The sequence below is a fragment of the Poromitra crassiceps genome, assembly GCF_964638095.1.
Source record: "Poromitra crassiceps genome assembly, chromosome: 17".
NCBI lineage: Eukaryota > Metazoa > Chordata > Actinopteri > Beryciformes > Melamphaidae > Poromitra > Poromitra crassiceps.
The window spans coordinates 769,904-782,769 of NC_139635.1; positions in this window are offsets into that span (position 1 = coordinate 769,904).

Genomic DNA, 12,866 nt, shown 5'->3' on the forward strand with positions numbered 1-12,866 from the left:
TTGTTTTTGATGTCCTTTTTGCCAATGACCATGATGTACAAAACAATTTTCCTAATGGACAAATAAATACTCATTCACTCATTCATTCATTCAAGCTCAAACAGAGAGGGACCCTGTACCTCCTTCCTGAGTTTAGAAGCTGAAACAGAGAGGGACCCTGTACCTCCTTCCTGAGTTTAGAAGCTCAAACGGAGAGGGACCCTGTACCTCCTTCCTGAGTTTAGAAGCTCAAACAGAGAGGGACCCTGTACTGTACCTCCTTCAGAGAGGGACCCTGTACCTCCTTCCTGAGTTTAGAAGCTGAAACAGAGAGGGACCCTGTACCTCCTTCCTGAGTTTAGAAGCTGAAACAGAGAGGGACCCTGTACCTCCTTCCTGAGTTTAGAAGCTCAAACAGAGAGGGACCCTGTACCTCCTTCCTGAGTTTAGAAGCTGAAACAGAGAGGGACCCTGTACCTCCTTCCTGAGTTTAGAAGCTGAAACAGAGAGGGACCCTGTACCTCCTTCCTGAGTTTAGAAGCTCAAACAGAGAGGGACCCTGTACCTCCTTCAGAGAGGGACCCTGTACCTCCTTCCTGAGTTTAGAAGCTGAAACAGAGAGGGACACTGTACCTCCTTCCTGAGTGTAGAAGCTCAAACAGAGAGGGACCCTGTACCTCCTTCCTGAGTTTAGAAGCTGAAACAGAGAGGGACCCTGTACCTCCTTCCTGAGTTTAGAAGCTCAAATTGGGAATTCAGCACATGCGAGGGGTCATCTAAGATGTTGTTGGCCTGCCGAATAGTAGACTAGACATATAAGTCCTGGGGGGCAGGGGGTGGGGGCTGCCCCATTACCTTCCCTGCTGTCTTGACCAAGTTAAATATTTGGGTTTTTGATTTAACCGTTAGGTTCCTGAACCAACTAGTTAGCCCATAGCGCAGTACCGACTCAATGGCCCCTCTATAAAAGATCATCATAATATTTCTACCAACTCCAAAGACTCTCAGACGCAGCAGAAAATGAAGGCACTGATGAATCCTTGAGCAGATGTTTGACACATGCGTCTGCAGTTAAGCAGATTAACTTGAAGGAGGGGCACCTAGAGAGAGAGGCGACCGGCTGTGGAGCTCCGTGAACTTCGTAGAGAAATAGGTCTTTTTTTAGAGTAATTTCGTTTTGTTTATAATTTCGTTACTTCTATTCGCTTTGTAAATATCTAGTGTATATATCAGGGTCTTATACAGTGTACATAGTAGCGTAAGTGCACTTTTTTAGCAAAGGGAAAACAACAACAGCTTGGATTACAGCGTGGATTACCGCCGGGCGGTAATCCACCAGCTGGTGGTCCAAAGGGACCACCAGCAATGGAGGACAACGACAACAGCGACAACAGCAGCTTCAACAACAACGACGGCACCAGCAGTACCACCGTACGTAGGTACAACAGGGGAGCGCTGCTAGACATCAGAAATGCGCAAAAACACGCCAAACAAAACTGGACGGCTCCCGACCTCTCTGAACACCCTGAACTTAAACGGCAAAAGAGAGGAAATAGAGGGGGTCTTCTTGCACGACAGAGAAGGAGAGCGCATAAGCCACCTCTGCCCAGCATTCTGCTGGCTAATGTTCAATCACTGGAAAATAAGTTATGTGAACTGAGAGCACGGGCACAGTTTCAAAAGGACATAGCGAGATGCAACGTTATATGTTTGACTGAGACCTGGCTTTCAGCTGACACTACGGATCAGGCCATCGCTATCCCAGGCTTCAGTATACACAGAGCGGATAGAGACCAAGAGCGCTCCGGGAAAGCGAGAGGCGGCGGCGTCTGTCTGATGGTAAACAATAACTGGTGCACGAATACCACTAACATCGAAACGCACTGCACAGCGGACCTGGAATACATTATGCTCCAATGTGTACCGCATTATAGTCCCCATGAATTCACGTCAGTCACTCTTGCTGCAGTATATATTCCCCCGCAGGCCAGCGCGATAAACGCAGCCAAAGAACTCCACCGCGCGATCAGCGCACAGGAGCTGAAACAACCGGAAACAGCAATGATCCTGGCAGGCGACTTCAACAGAGTCAACCTGAGGAAGCGCATGCCTTCACTCCATCAGCACATCAACTTCCACACAAGGGGAGAACGCACACTAGACCAGTGTTACACGAACATCAAACACTGCTACAAGGCGACCATCCGCCCCCCCTTGGGCAGATCGGACCACGCCTCCATCCTGCTCGTTCCCAAGTATCAACAACAGCTCAAGCGACACCCCCCGGCCTTCCGAACCACCCACTGCTGGTCAGACCAATCAGAGGACATTCTGAGAGACTGCTTCGACCAAACAGCATGGGAAGAGTTCAAGGCTGCAGGAGACGTGGACGAGTATGCAGACACAGTAACAGGCTTCATTCAAAAATGCACAGAGGACATAATCCCCCAAAAAATAATCAAAATAATGCCAAACCAGAAGCCCTGGATCAATAGTGACGTCCGGGCAGCCCTCCACGCCAGGACCACCGCCTTCAACTCCGGAACACCAGAGGAATACAAACAGACAAGATATGCCCTCCGAAGCACTTTAAAAAGAGCACGGAGAGAATATGGCAGGCAGCTGGAAGCAAAACTGGACTCAAACAACCCCAAACACCTGTGGAGAGGACTCCACGCTGCCACTGACTTCAAAGGGGCAAAACAGCAAAACAACAACGAGTCACCCACCCTGCCAGACGAACTCAACGCGTTCTACGCCAGGTTCGACCCCTCTGCCAGAGCGCCTCCCCTCCTCCCCCCCTCCTCTCCCACCCCTCTCCTCCTCTCCCACCCCTCTCCTCCTCTCCTCCCAACCCTCCCCCCCTACTCTCCTCCCCCCCTGCCACCTCCTCTCCTCCCCCCCCTGCCACCTCTCTCCCCACACCACCCCTCCCCTCCTCTTCTCCCCCCCCTGCCACCTCCTCTCCTCCCCCCCTGCCACCTCTCTCCCCCCACCACCACCACTCCCCCCCTCCACCCCTCTGCCCCCCCACCACCCCTCCTCTCCCCCCCCCCCACTGCCCTCCTCTCCCCGCCACCTCTCCCCCCCGCCCTGGAACAATGGTGCCAGGACAACCACCTCTCTCTGAACATCTCCAAGACCAAGGAGATCATTGTAGACTACAGGAGGGGGGGGGGGCGCACACCCCCCAATCACCATCAACGGCACAGTGGTGGAAAGGGTGGACAGCTTCAAGTACCTGGGAGTCAATATCCACCAGGACCTGACATGGGCCGGCCACACCGCCACTGTCGTCAAAAAGGCCCAACAGCGAATACACGGACTCAAGCGCCTGAAGAAATTTGGGCTAAGGAAAGAAATCCTCAGGGACTTCTACAGAGGCACCATTGAAAGCCTGCTGACTGGCGGCTTCACCACCTGGTACGGGAACTGTACCACCATGGACCGCAGGGCGCTACGGAGAGTGAGACGCGCGGCACAGCACGTAACAGAATGTGAGTTGCCAGATCTGCATGAACTGTATAAACAGCGGTGCCTCAGGAGGTCCCTGAAGATCATCAAAGACACAAACCATCCCCACAACAGCCTGTTCTCCCTGCTACCCTCAGGGAGAAGATACAGGGTTCCGAAAGCACGCACAAATCGCTTGAGGAACAGTTTCTTCCCGCAGGCCACAAGACTCCTTAACATACACAAATAGTGTAGTAGCCTCACTGTACCGTACTGTAGCTGCTACCACTACGTATGTCTAACGTTTAATTGTATGTTTAATAAGGAATATGCTATCTGCACCTGTATGTCAAATACGCCGAATTTAAAATGCCGAGTTTAATTGTATGTTTAATAAGGAATATGTTATTTGCACCTGTATGTCAAATACGCAGAATTTAAAATGTTTAAGCACGTCTAAAGTATGCACCCGACACGTGCACCTATGTGCAGTGAATATGCCACTGTCTCTGACTTGTCTTATCACTATACTGCCTTATGCTTGTTGTGTCTCTTGTTGTTTTTGCACCCATATGCCCTGTTATATTTGTTATATTTGTACTATTTGCACTATGTTGTAAACGGAGTCCACAGCACAAGAATTTCACACGTGATACTTGTACCATGGAGTGACAATAAAAATCTTGAATCTTGAATCTTGAATCTTGAATTATCGAAGTAGACCCCTACTGTAGATATTTATAAGAGGAGACCTGTTTGATGTTCTGGCCATTGATACAAATAGGACTGTGGTCTCCTATTGATCTAGAGTCAAACACCATTTCTTCAGTTTTCCTCACATTGATGCTCAGGTGGTGCTCACCACACCAGTCTACAAATGTATTTACTCCAGCAGAATGGCTGCTAATGTCGGAGTCGCTGGTTAGCAGACTAAGAATGACCGTATGGTCTGAGAATGTAACTACAGACTGATTGGGTCGAGAGCTAACAGTCATTTGTATATAAGGTGAACAGAAAGGATGGGCTCATGCACCCCTGGGGGGCCCCTGTACTGGTTGAGAGTAGGTACAGCAGCAAGGGGGCGCTAGGGGGCGCTTGAGCTCCCCCAATAATTTGCCTAGCCCCCCCCCCTTAAGCGCCCCCTGTAATTTTCTTTGGAGAAGAAACTTATGAAAACGTATGATACCTGAATATAACAGGCTATTCTATATGAAAATGTAGGCTACACGTTTATTATTATTGTTTGCCTCTTGATGAACGTTACACTTTGATAACAAGGAAACCGTATTTAGTGACACTGCCAGAAAAACAGCACATGGCACAGAGGAAGATGAGAGCTGCATCTGACCTGACCCATGCAGGTAAATGTGCTTTTGTTTTTGCAAAGAGTGAATGAACCACACACTCAACATTGCATTTGATATGAATAAAAGACACACAGACATTATTTTTTGTTTTCTGACACGGGATCAGACAATGTGTGACTGCGGGGAAGAGGAGGACGGCTGCTTTTCGCACCGTATCTCCAAGGTTTATGTGCGCCGCGTGCGTCATAATGCATCAGCCGGCATCCAGTCAAATAGCCTATTAACACTCCGACTTTTGAATCTGTCGGATTTAATTGTGACAAACTGGGTCTCTGCCTAAAAGACGGTAATGTAGGCTATGTTAAGACTAATTCACACCACGTCAGCTAATTACATGTTTGTAGATGCTTTTTGGACAGCTGATGGGAACGAAAGCAACGAAGACGCTATTTTAGACGTTCTCCCGACAAAACTATAGCTATTATTAGAGAGGTAGGCTAACTTGATCTGGAGTCGGCCTGGAAATGAACTGAATGTAAAGTTATTGTTTGCTTTATTTTAGCCTATTGCCCTCCCAGTCGCCGTTTCCCACTGTCTCCAAAATGTGCACGGATCAAAGTTAACGCACAGGTGCGCACGCCACCCACATTCTCCCATTAAAGTTTTTTTAGATCACAACTTATGCATGGCGAAGTGGCATATGCGCGACTTTCAGGCCCCTTTTGTGTGCTATCGATGGTAATGAGACCCTCGATTTTCTAGTAAAGGATTGGAAGATAATGTGATGTTGGAGAATGAATGCACACAGGCACTTTGACTATATAGGCATCTCCACTTTACTAATTGATCTGATAGCATTAAAAAACGAAATTCAATTAACAGAAATTGCATTTGCTTCCAAGGAGGAGATCCTCAAGTTTAAATAAACAATGAGTGGTTATTATTAAAGGTGGCTCTGAATTAGTCATCAAATCAAATTCTGTAATAAGCATTTTAATCTCTTTAAATAATTCCTCTGGATGAAATTACAAAATGTTAATTTTTTCTCATCCTAGTATAGCCAGATAAAAGTATCAAAACACCTGTTGTCCAGCTCAGTCACTGTACAGTCTTGTCACATGTGGCTGTTATGTATAGTGCACTCTATATGAATGGTTCTATTTCTTTTTACTCTGATCGTTTGTTTACATGACTAATACAGTGTGTCAGGCCCTCAACTTCCTCTGCCTCCTAGTGTCTCTTCCCCCTCCCTTTGTGTTTTTGATTATAGGATTGGAGCCAGGTACACTACCTGTTGTGTGATCAGATAGTCCACGTGCAATGACGACTTTTATTGAACGCCCTTTTCTTTTTTTAATATGAAAACACGTTTATGTCATATAAGTGCCCATAGCAAGTGTCTCTTATTGTATTTATCACAAACTTTGTGAATCCTGTGGTGTATTGTCCCATTACTCTTACCGTATTAACTGAATGCAATGTTCTGGGTCTTGGATGTTGCTGTATGGTGATGTCTGCTAAATAAATGGTCAAGTCACGTTGGTTACATTATCGTAAATTATATAAATATACAGGATCGCGGAACCGCCCGGGCCACACGGGCCCGGGCCCGGGCCCGGGTACATTTCAGTTCCCCCCCCCCCCCATTTTTTTTTATTTTTTAGATTTTTTTAGATTTTACAATTAACAATTAAACCTCATTTACTTATTACACTCGACTGGTTGTTTTTCAGATGTGATGTGAATCTTAAGTGAACTTAACAAGTCAGATCCACTATAAATGTTTTTCAGTAGATGCTGTGATGTAGCCACAAGAAAGGTGCAATATTAATGTTTTTCAGGAGATGGCGATGTTGCTAGCTATAGGTTCTAAGCAAGAAATATGGTTCAAATGTTTACAGTAGTTTTCCTTTCTTGCTGCACTACAATGTTACAATGCTGTGAGACAGGCCCGGCGTTGGAGGGGGGCCTGACCGGGCCGGGCCCCCCCATTCCCTAAACTGGCCCCCCCATTCAATTTTTTTTTTGGTGCTAAAAACGTTTTTCAGTTTTTCTGTTTTAAAGTTTAAAATGGAATCTGGCTGTCATTAGGCATTGATTAACTGAATGCTATTGCTAACTTACTTTGAACATCCATTTGCAATGATTCTGGCTGGATATTAACTATTGTAAATTTGTCACAATGAATGCAATTTGTGCACAATGTGTAAATACATTTCATATTGTTTAGGCCTAATTATTTGTAAAGTCACAACACATTAGAGATGTGTGTAGTTCTTCATAGATTTAGCCTCTTCATTTTGCTCTCAAATGCACCAGGTTGACGAATTTTACTTTAACACATTGAGTGCCAGCCATTTTTTCAATCCTGTAGGTAAGTTGTGCCAGTTTTTTTTTTGAGGATTCTGGCTAATTTTACAACAGCCGAGGATTCTTTTCTGTTAAGACTTCGTGAACACCAATCATCTAAAAATAACTAATAGAATGTGTGCTTTCTCTGTCTAAAAGAGTTAGTTTGCAGAGTTAGTAGTTATGTAGATATTAGCCGTTGAGTACAGCATGGTTTTAGCGTATGAGACAGCAAGCTGAGATAATCGCAGTTTTGTGAAATTCAATCAAACAGCAGAACAGTCACCTGCCTGTGATTGTGGGTGCCCTTGGGCGAGACTGTATACTGTATTGTGTGTGTGTGTGTGTGTGTGTGTGTGTGTGTGTGTGTGTGTGTGTGTGTGTGTTCGCGCGTTGCTCCGCGGCTCTGGGGGGAGGGGATCTCTGTCCATTCTTTGCCCCTGCGGCGTGTCTGTCTCCCGCTCTGTGTGTGCTCTCTCTCTCTCTCTCTCTCTCTCTCCTCTCTCTCTCTCTCTCTAGGGACTGGGGGGAGGGGGAGAGAGAGGGAGAGAGTGTGTGTGTGTCTCCGGGCTCCTCCCTCCGTCTGTGCTGCGGGGGAAGGATTCTCCGCGGCCGTCTGGTCTGTAAAACAGTTTCTTGAGGTTTGAGTAAGCTTTTGCGATTCTGGTCTTATTTATGCGCGGGGGTGCTCGAGTGTGTGTGTGTGCGCGCGCGCGCGCGCGCGTGTGTGTGTGTGTGTGTGTGTGTGTGTGTGTGTGTGTGTGTGTGTGTGTGGGATCGAGGGAGTTTTCGCCGAGCTGCTTCCTTGAAAATTACACTGTGGCTTTCTCCAGCGCGCTGGCTGGCTGCTCTGGCTGTGGCTGGCTGTGGCTTCTCTCTGTCTTGGGAGAGAACTGTCGCCACTTAGTGGTCGGTAAAATAGATTATACACATTCTCTTCCTCCCAATAGTGATATAGAAGACGTAAAAGGAGTTGATTGATGTCCCACCGTCAAAAAAAAAAATGTTTATGTAAGACGAGATAGCTCGTCTATGGCACTTAACCGTTGGATTATGTAAGACGAGATATCTCGGCTATGGCACTCAACGTGTTAAAATGTACAAAATCTTCTTCCGGGGGAGAATCCCCCCGGACCCCTCTTGCGTAGCTTGGCCCCCCCAAGCTAGGGGCAGGCCCCCTCTGTAATTTGGTTCTGGAGCCGGGCCTGCTGTGAGACGGAGCTAAACACAAAAGATGCAATATTAATAGTTTTTCATGAGATACTCAGTATTTAATACTAATACTAATACTAATAATAGAAAAGGAGAAGATACTGAATAATGACATCACAACAGTATAATCCTAATGTTAATTTAAAATTAAATATTCTTCTAAATATGGATAAAAGTCCCAAAAAAAACAAAATTCTTTGACGCTGCCGAGATTCCATTCCTTACAGCACCCCCTACTTAATAATAGTTCCAGCGCGGCTGCGAAAATGTGGTGCCGCATTGTGTCAAGTGTACTGGCTCGGGGAACGGTCCGGCCCCCGGTCCCTTAGGTTTCTGACAATGTGGCCCCCTGAACAATTTAGTTGAATAGCCCTGCTGTAAAACCCAGTCGCATTCATATTCTGGTTTATTTCAAGAAAAACATTTTGGCTACTTGAAATTAATTGGCTCGTAACTTTAAAATCTAGCAGCCATATTGGCTGGTGATAAAAAAAAAAGTTTAATCTCAAACCCTGCAGGGAGAGCAGGTGGTGACATAGGAGTGAGTGAGAAAAGGAGCAAATATATGATTGTTAAGACTGAATACTGACATCACAACCGTCTAATCCTAATGTTAATTTAAAATGAGATATTCCTATATGAATCTGGCTTCAAACGACCAAAATCTTTATATGATGATAATAATAATAATCAATGATGGTGGTTCACAGACGTGTGTGTGTGTGTGTGTGTGTGTGACACGCCCCCCGGCCCCCCCAAGTTCAAATGCGTTCCGCTATCTCATCGCTGGTTGGAATCATGAAACAGAATTAGCAAGGCAGCCTAGCACTGCAAGTTCCAGTAGGGACCGTCACGTCAAAATGGTAAGTTCTCAATGTTAAGGATTCTATATATCACCAAATCCGCACTCTTTCTAACAAAATCCATAGCCTAGTGGTTAAGACACAGGACGCCGAAGCGGGCGCCGCGCGATCACACACGCACACACACGCACACGCACACATGCACACATACATACACACACACACACACACACACACGCGTGTGCGCACATGCACACACACACAACATTTAATATTAACCAAGTACAGAAATGTAAAGGAGTTTGTAATGTAACATTAAGGTCAAATGAGTCAAAACCAAGCAGTAAAAAATGTCCTCTAAATGTATGGCAATGTAATAAATCTCAACATTTCATAATATCTTATAATAAGTATGACCAATAACAATGACTTACTGGCAATCAATATATCATAATAAGTGAATGTGTGGCCACTAGACCAATGTGCTAAAAACAACTGTTTTTTCAATGCTGGCCACCAGAGGGGACATTTTACTAGATATTCACTTAAAGGCTGAAATATACTTCTGCGTCCACCTCAACTTGGAGCCTTGCCGGCTGCAGCTGGTCCTGTATACTGGAATGTCAGCATGACGAGGGGTCGCAGGGGAGTCCCGAGCAAAATGAGTCAATTGTGTGATTTCACTAGGATTTCAATGAGTAGAAGTTAGCCCTTTCACTCTCACCTGTTATCTCCCCATCTATACATAGGCGCTGAAAATGGGGGGACAAGGGGACAATTTGTCCCTGCAAAATGAGAGAGTGGGGGGGGGGGGGGGGACTTAAGATAATTAACAGTGCAGCGGTGCCGGCAGCCAACGCTCCATGAGAGCAAGCGAGCCACCATCCCCCGCCCCGACTCGCTGCTCGGCTTTCTTCGGGGGCGCGAAGCACTCTGGGTCACTCCAACTCAAGTGACACACTCAGCTGTGGAGGTGTCCCTGGATAAGGGGAATGTATAGAATATGTAATGTAGAGGATGAAGACGTGTCCTTGGATGCAGGGGAAGGGTAGACATTAAAATTAATTGATGGCCTCGCAACTCTACTGGAACAATTGGAAGCAGCAACTGAACATGGATTGCCATTTTGGCAGAATTTGTAAAAAAAAAAAACAGGCCTAAATATTAGGGGTGGGGGGGAATCGATACAGCATAGTATCGTGATATTTTGTGGGCAATATATCGTATCGTATTGAATGCCAAGTATCGCGATATTTTATTATACAAAATGTAAAGTGCATCATGCAACATTTATGACAGGTTTTTATGACAGTGTTGGTCAGTCTGTCTGCTTGACAATCCCATTTTACTGCAATAAAAATGATTGAAGTGAGATGAACAGACTGGAAACTTGATCTCATTAGAGATTTTTTCCTTTGGGGACATGTTCATTTTTAAATATATAAATCCAAGCACTTTCAATGACCCATGTCGATTTATGTCTATTTTTTTTTTTACTTTCAAGGCCTCTATGGGCCTTTTTCACAACCGCCATTTTGTGTCTAAAGGGCAGGGTAAACACAAGTGCAACCAACTCATTAATTAGGGCACCAGCACTGGAACCCCTAAATGGACTGGAAGTTGGAAACCCTAATTAATGTTTTGGTGCACCTGTGTTACTTCCTGTCTTTTAGACACAAAATGGCTGCTGTGAAAACGGCCTATAATTTTTCTCAAATTCACAAGCTTTCAAGGATTTCAAGAACCCATGGGAACCCTCGTTTAATAGTCCACTTGCACTCCGGCTAATTGGTTTGGGATGAGCCTTAATATGGTGAAGCCTCCATGTGAGCGGAGGGGGGGTGGATGGGGCGAGGAGGGGAGAGAGGCTGGTTTGGGATTGGGCCTTTGTGTGAGTTCTCACCCTCGGCCTCGGGGCCCAGCTCAGTCTCCCCAGGTGACCCGGGCTGTGCTTCTGCTTCCACTGCAGGTTCTGCCTGGGCCTCTGGTTCTGAGTCTGACAGCAGAACAGACAAAGCAGCTGTGATGATATTCATCAGACTGGTTTTCAGTCTGAATGTAATGTGAAGAAATCAGGTTGGGAGATACATTCTGCTGCTTTTGTGGAAACTGACCAATTAGTGACTCAGCTCCAGACTTGACGAGTGACTTCCTGTCTGAATAAAACCTGTCAACATTTCATGAGATTCCACATATTCAGAACCCCGACTAAATCTCAACTTAATGAATAGTGAGATAGTGTTACGGTGCAGATCCGTCATTGGTTAGTCATGAGCAGTCATTGGTTAGTTTCACTGTCAATCATGGGTGCCAATTTGTGTGAACAAACTGGGGATATTGGCACGTGTCATGTGTTTTGGTTGTGATTGGCTGGCCTGGCTAGGGGGCGGGCCTGCCTGGCACTGAGATGTAATTTCCCCAGGAATCGTGAAATATGAGGGGGATTGTGAAGCCAGAGACAGATCATTTAGATCCCACTCCTAGTCTAGATGTGTTGACTCCCACAATTTGCAAATGCTCCCGCCTACCTGTCTGTACTTCCTGCAGAGGAAAGTTGTGGTGCTCACACAGATCTGAGCCATCATAGCCTCTCAACGCGAGACTCATCAGTCATTCCTCCTTCTGAGAAGGTGGCTTCAAACAAAAATTTGGGCCGTTTGAAGGAAGATTTGGTGAATATAATGCTAACGTGATGTTACATGTTACCTATTTGTTCACTAATAGAATTTAACATTGCCTAGATAACTGCAAGTATAATATGAAGACGTAAAAACAAAAACATGCCTCTGTACAAAAGCTTCACAGCAAAGGGTTAGGGTTAGGGTTAGGGTTAGGGTTAGGGTTAGGGTTAGGGTTAGAGTTAGGGTTAGGGTTAGGGTTAGGGTTAGGGTTAGGGTTAGGTGCGGGGGAAAGGTGTGCATCCTGGTTCAAACCAGGACACTTGTGCGTGGGCCATCGGCTACCACCTGAGAGACCAGGACCCCACCCTCTGTTAAGGTTTTTATGGAATATTACATCCTCTATTGAGGCCTTTGGGGTACATAGTATCCAATAACCTAATCCAGATCTTTTCTAGTCTTTTTCTCTGGTAGGGAGTCCATTTGGAATTGTATTGGATAACTGTAACTTGTACTGCAGGCCATCCATGTTGTATGAAGTGACTCACCAAAGGTGTTTGACTCTCTTTGTTGTGCAGTACATTATGTCTGTGTTGTGCAAACCGTTGGAGCAGAGTATTTCCTGTTTCTCCCACATATTGTTTACTACATGTTTTACATGTAATGAGGTAAATACAATTTTTGGTCTTTGCACATCCTCCAACCATAGTTTTGTATACTTGGTTATTGGTTTTACACCAAATCCAAGCCATGTTTTTATAGCATAACCTTTGACCTTTCTGTGTAGGGGCCTTTAAAGGTTTGAGTTTGGCTTTAATTAGGCGATCTTGCAGATTCTTGTTTTTCCTATATGCTGCTATAACTGTATGGTTTTGTAAGAGGTTAGTTGATTTGAATACTGTTTCAAAGTTATCTTTTACTCTTTTAACCAGTCTGACTGTGGCTAATGAGTATGTCGTCACAAATGGCAGTATGGTGTCTGTGCTTATGGGTTTAATCTCTAGAAATTTCTTTAGAGATTTCCTCACAAAGGAACGGTTGTATCCTCTTTTCCTTAGTGCCAAGAAGAGTATTGCTGTGGCCTTCCAAAAGTCTGTCTTGAGACTACATATTCTATGGAATCTCAAGAGTTGAGATTTCAACAA